General features: G+C 40.6%; 1 non-coding gene across 1 annotated transcript; it reads left to right on the top strand.

Annotated features, from left to right (window-relative positions):
• The first annotated feature begins 6,419 nt into the window (after positions 1-6,419).
• On the top strand, positions 6,420-6,526 carry LOC120105026. Its single transcript, XR_005507411.1, has one exon. It is a non-coding gene; the product is annotated as a small nucleolar RNA R71 (small nucleolar RNA).
• Positions 6,527-6,966: the final 440 nt, after the last annotated feature.

Raw genomic sequence — 6,966 nt, forward strand, 5'->3', positions numbered from 1 at the left:
ATTAGAAATTTGTATTTTACATTATTTTTTTTTAGGAACTTTTAAAACAAAATTGGATCAAATGCTCTCACTATTTCTTGGATCTCTCACACTCCTCTAGTAAAGATACGAAATCCTGCGACTTAGGATTTCGAGTGGGGTGCTGCGGTCCCACCAATCTATATGTCACCTCACCTAACATGTTCCCCAAGAAGACAACCCAAGAGGGGGGGGGGGGGGGAATTGGATTTTAAGTAATAATTGCAAATTAAAACTTAATGAGTAACTAATTAAGATTATTGCAGGCAGATTAATTTGATTACTAGTTGTAGTGAGTGGAGAGGATGGAAGAGACAATGAACCAATTACAAACACAAGAGGTTTTATAGTGGTTCGGAGCTAACCCTTGCTCCTACGTCCACTCCCCAAGCTTCACTTGGGAGTTCACTATAATTCCTAGGATTACAGCCGGTTGTTTTACAAGTTCACAACCCAACTTGTTGTTTTCACGAGATCACAACGAACTCGGTCGGTTTTCACAGGTTCACCGACTAGAACAACCCGATTGTTTTTCCAGGATCACAATCAAACCCTTACACCATTGGTTTTAACTTCGGCTCACCAACAAACCTTACAACCCTTGATTCAATTCCCTGATTGAATCAAGTAAAAAAATAGTTTGGAAAAAGTTACAAGGAAAGCTTCTTAATAAGCAAATATTAAACAATATAAAAAGAGAAGAGTTAGAAGCCCTCAAACAGATTTTGGAAGAGGAAGAAGGGGCTTCTCGAACTCTGAGTCTCCTCTTTGAATGTGCTAAAGATTTCATGTCAGAAGGAGAGCCTTGAATGCGAAGGAAAGAGTTTGTTGGATGGAGTTCAATGCGCTTCTTCCTTCTTTCTCTTGTATTTACTCTTGAGAGCCTTTGGTAGGTGGAAATCCCTTTTCGTTTGAATGGAATAGCACTCTTAGTGTCTACTACTGTTCACTCTGACTATTTAAGCAGTCTCCATTGAAAACTAGCTGTTAGACACTAATTTGTGGCCGTTCTGCACAATCTGCAACTCCTGACAATGTATCCATTGGGGTCGGAGTCGACTCGCTCGATTTGGAGTCGACTCGGCTATTGTTGGAGTCGACTCATGCTTTACTGGAGACGACTCGCCCACTGTTCAGGATTTGAATTAAAGTGCTGTCCCGTCTGGAGTCGACTCGGCCAAACCTGGAGTCGACTCGCCAATATCCGGAGATGACTCGGCACTTTTGGAGACGGCTCGTTCTCAGGGTTCCAGAGATCTATATTTCTATATTTCTTTCTCGAGTCGACTCGGATCATCTTGGAGTCGACTCGGCTCTCAGAGCCCGAAAAACCGATCCTCTGTCTTTGGAGTTGAACTGCCTTTGGAGTCGACTTGGATTATCTTGGAGTCGACTCGGCTCTCAGAGCCCGAAAACTGATCCTCTGTCTTTGGAGTTGAACTGCCTCGGAGTCGACTCGGATCGTCTTGGAGTCGACTCGGCTGACTTGGGAGTCGACTCTGGAGCGCTTGGAGTCGACTCGGCTCTCAGAGTCCCTGAAGTTGGTTCTCTGCCTTTTAGTCTTGCTTTCCTCTGAGAGTCGACTCGGACGTAACTAGGAGTTGACTCACCAAACTTCGGAGTCGACTCGTAACCTTCTGGAGTCGACTCGGTTGCAGGGTCTGAAATACATCGTTCTGTCTTTCTTCTGTTACCCTTAGGAGTCGACTCGGAAACGTCGGGAGGCGACTCGGCAACCATCGGAGGCGACTCGAACCCTTCTGGAGTCGACTCGCTGACAGGGTCTGAAAATCAACTTTCTGTCCTTCTGTCAGTTCTCAGTTGGAGTCGACTCGTAATGTACCGAAGTCGACTCGAGCATGTGCCAGAACTTCTGAAACACTTGGAGTCGACTCGTAATCTTCCGGAGTCGACTCGAGCTTCAGACTTTGGTTCAAACTGAGTTCCATACTTAGCCAAAATATATTGAACTAAGGCTAGAGATACTTAAATATAAATTCACAAATATTTGCCTGAAATACTAGATTGAATTCATTAGTATAACATAAGATATACTCAAATGCTTTGAGCTCATCAAAATCAAATAGGGTTATAATCAATCACTCTACATAATAGTTATTGGAGACACATAGACGATGAGTGTACAACTCTTGTACAATGCTTCGTAAGCATATTGAGCTAACCTGGTCTCCAAGTCATAAGAACCTCACCTAACAGTTATTGGTCCCGTTCCTTGGTTAAGTCAGACCCACCGTATATCCCACAAAAATAAAGCTGTGATTGGGTCCTTACCTAACAGTTATTGGATCCCAACCCCACCTTTATCCCACAACATCTCATATTAATAGAGAGGTCCAATCTCCCGATGCAACTAGCCCACTGTATCCAGCCGAGACTAATCAACGCCGGAAAGATCTTAGCAACTCTACTATGGTGGAAGACCAATCGACTTAATATTGGGTAATCAGATCTTAGTGCTTCCAATTTTGAGCTTTCCATAGGAGGTAATCGATCAATTGGCCAGGTAAGCAGGTGGGAGGCTTCCCTTACTCAGAGAGTAAGGTCATAATTAAGTAACCACCTTTGAGCTTGCCTAGACACCAATTAGATCAATTAATCAAATATGGCTAGCTCAATGTATCGTTCACTCTCGATTGATTTAGGAAGGTTTTAGGTCTCTTGGGATTTACATCTAATGTAACCATCTACCATATACCATATGTCATTCGATTTACATCTTATGTAAATATCACAGTGGTTCAGATTTATATCCTATGTAATTATGAAACCCTTTCATATATTATGTGATTACATCTTATGTAACATAATTGTTTCAGTTTACATCTTACATAAATGTCCTATTGTTTAAGAATTGTATTTACAGCTCATGCAAATAAATTTTTGTTTAACTAATACATACATTTCATGCATACATTATTTTAAACATAACCTTAAACAAGTATGAACATTATGATTACCATATGCATCTCATGTATATTTTCAGATCTGAAATTTTATACCTATTATGCTATTCTCTGAATTTCAGATCATGCATTACTTGATTTAAAACATTGTAATCTAATTGCAATTCTAAAATAATTTGCAAGATCATAGCAAATAAAAATCTGCATGCTGAAAATTTCAGCGACCTGAAATTTCAGCACGCAGAAAATTCAGCAAGTATAATTCTTTAAAAATCAGATTAAAAATATGGTAATCAATCCTTAGGTCCTAATCATGCTCCCTAGAACCATGGCTCTGATACCACTGCTGAGTTATGCCCCGTTCGATGCGACGTTCGCAGCGAAATTCGAACGGGATGTCGTTCATCGCATGAACGCGCCTCGGATCGTAGAATTCAAAAAATTTTCTGGATCCAAATCCAGAAGATCTTTGAATTCATTAGGGAGGGAAAATTAGGATCTGAGGAAGGTTGATTAAGATTCATAAAACTGAAACTAAAATCAGAAGAAATTAATTTGAAGATCTCATCTTTAAAAATTCTACAGGTGAAGAACACCGCAGCCTGATGATCTATCTAGGTTCCTGTTTGAGCCACACAATTGTCCGGCCTCTACAGGTATCCACACGAGGATCTAATCATCTGAGATAGGGTCTTACCGGAGTGCTAGCTCCTTGTAAAGATCTCTCATGACTATCATATAGATTAGAAGATAAAAATATGCAACATACCTCCTTAAAGAAGAACCCTTTCTTCTTCAACCTTGCTCGCGATGGAGGAAGAGGAAGGAGGAACCTTGCACGTGGATCTTTCTTGCCTTGCTACCGTGGAAGAAGAGGAGGATGAAGACCCCTTGCTGCTGTAGAGAAGGAGGAAGAAAGAAGAGGAGGCGTGGAGAGGAAGAGGAGAGAATTAATTCATAACTTCTTCCTTGCTACCCTTTTATAGATTGGGTTTAGGGCTCCTCCTAAACTTATTAGGAGTATGGGACTATAACCCACCCATGGATTAATGCCAAGTGTCCAATCCTTGTTCTCATAGATGCATGACATGTGTCTATTTAATCAATTAATTAATTTTCTAATCATATTAGGATTTCTAATCTCATTAGGAGAATTAATTGATTTGGGAGCATGCATCCTACGATACCATGTGGACTTTAAAGTCCGCATAGTGTGAACATGAATTAAGTCATATTCATCCTACGACGACATGTGGTCTTTAAAATCCGCACAAACCTTGGTTTAATCAAATTGACCCAATCATGAATGCAAATCAATTTGGGTCGAACCCAATTTGATTTGGCTCATTAAATCAACCCAATTACAATCCAATTGCAATCAATTCCACTTAATTCTTCTTCCATTAACTCACTAACACTTAGTGGGTTAATTCAATCACCAATCATATTGATGATTGATTTCTATTATGATTCCAAATCACAATTATGATAGTCTGACTAATTAAATCCTCTATGTGTGTGACCCCGTAGGTTCTATTCTGACTGGTAGTGAGAAATATTGAGATCTCCATCTCAATATCACTGAAACTCCTTTCAGTGGACTGAAACGATTTTAGTTCTACTCTTAGGGTTCACTGATCACCAAGTGAATACCTTCGAGTCTCACAATCCACTAGTGACACCTAGCAGTATGTGGTGGCAACCCAGCAGAATGAAATATCTGAACCTCTTGGTACAGTTAGCGTATGATACAGTCCCTCTATCATGGATTTCGACGTGACGGAGGTTATGGATATCTCGTCAAACCCTATCGTCTGTCATATGTCAAATTTATTCAACTTCCAGTTTGAGAGATGGAAAACTCTTTTTCCAAAATACCTGGCCAGAAATTTATCGAACTTAGTCTCATAAATCTCATAGGATCGCTCCTAATCTATCAAGATCGATAGATCCCATCTAGATGCAACCCTATTCCAAAATGATCATATTGCAACCAATTCGCACTGCAAGGACCCAAATGACTAGGGCCCAAGTTCACATGCTCGTCAAACTACAGCAACCTCACAGTGAATAGTTGAGGCATCGCAGGTCAAAGGACCAGTCATACAACTGCAGCATAAGTAGTCACTGACGAGTGGATAGACATCCATATGACTACTATCTTTGGTCACGCTCAGTACCTTGTTCTCTAACAAGTACTTGCATAATCACTCCAGTGTCTCTACACCGTGGACTCGAGACTCGTCCATCTAACTAAGTGATCTGTGCACTAATCTCGGTGGATCGATCACCATCCCTCGTGATGGATCCATCGATCAGGAGCATTTAGAAATTAATCCCTAATGACACATGCCTCAAATTCTCAACTCCTTGAAATTATGTGTCATCATCTATTAATTTCTTGGACGATTCATGGACACATACAAACATGAATGAAAAATAAATTGCCCAATCTTATTTATTAATAAGTGTCAAATTACAAATTTATGCTCCAGATTACAAATATGCGTCAGCCACGTTGGCTTCTAGGGCATACTTCTAACAACTGGTTTATAAGCCGAAAGAGGCGGAAACTTATGCTTAGGTACATCATCGTCATTGGAAACGTTCCTGTCTGCAACGATGTTTTTCTTCTTTTCTTGGTTCGACGATGTAGGGGTTGCCTTTGTTGGAATCTCAACCTCTTTACCACTTCTTAGAACGATTGCACTTGCATTTTCTCTTGGATTTACTACTGTTTGAGAGGGTAATTTCCCCGAACTTTGTGCTTCTAGCCGACTAATTGCGATTGCCATCTAGCCTATTTGATTGTCCAAACTTTGAATACTGGCCCTCGCCTCATGCTGAAATTGTTTTGTCTCCTGTTGAAATTGCAAAGTATTAGTGGCAAGAGTCTTAACAATATCTTCTAAAGACATACCAGAATTAGAAGTTTGGCCTGGTTGTTGTCTCGGAGGATATGGCTGCTGATATTGCTGAAAATTTGGACGGTTTTGAGTCGCAGGCTGATTTACTTGTGGATTCCTATAACTAAGATTGGGGTGATCCCTCCATCCCGGATTATATGTGCTCGAATAGGGATTATACTTCCTTTAAGGTTGTCTAGAAAAACCACCCGCCGCATTCACTTGCTCAGTGGGCTCCTCTTGAAGAGTTGGGCACATATTAGTTGGATGTCCTATTACCGAACAAATCCCACAAGCCTTTTCTGTTTGCATATTACCTACAGCCATTTGACGAACAAGAAAAGTTAGACTCGCAATTTGCTGTTCAAGGGAAGAAATATTTACCTCATTAACATGCTTAGATGGAGGGTCAAGCCTAGTGCCAAATTGTTGAGAATTGGCTGCCATATTTGAATCAAGTTTCTCGCGGTTTCCGGAGTTTTATCCACCAAAGCTCCTCCAAGCATCAATCACGCTCCTTTCAGTGGGTAGAAGGCCCTCATAAAAATACTGGATAAGTAGCTGCTCACTAATTTGATGATGGGGGCAGCTTGCACATAATTTCTTGAAACGTTCCCAGTATTCGTGTAGGGACTCTCCATTTTGCTGCCTTACACCACAAATTTCTTTTCGAATGTTGGCCGCCCTTGAAGCTGGAAAATATTTCTCTAAAAACAATCTCTTCATCTTGTTCCATATGGTAATACTTCCAGATGGCAGATAATAGAGCCAATCCTTAGCCGAATCCTTCAAAGAAAATGGAAAGGCTCTTAATTTAATTTGCTCTTCGGTCACCCCCGTGGGTTTCATACTCGTGCATACCACATGAAACTCCTTTACATGCTTGTGAGGATCTTCACCTGCAACGCCATGAAAAGTGGGTAAGACATGTATTAATCCAGATTTTAATTCAAAAGTAGTAGCATCTAGAGTAGGGAATGTTATGCATAAGGGTTGTTGATTCAAATCAGGGGCAGCAAGCTCTTTCAAAGTTCGATTTTCAGCCATGACTTTCTCTTCTTCTAAATCAGAATTGTTAGCAAATAGGGAATCAAGAGCTAGATCGTTCACTTCAGAAT

Source organism: Phoenix dactylifera, unplaced genomic scaffold (genome assembly GCF_009389715.1).
Source record: "Phoenix dactylifera cultivar Barhee BC4 unplaced genomic scaffold, palm_55x_up_171113_PBpolish2nd_filt_p 000176F, whole genome shotgun sequence".
Taxonomy (NCBI): Eukaryota; Viridiplantae; Streptophyta; class Magnoliopsida; order Arecales; family Arecaceae; genus Phoenix; species Phoenix dactylifera.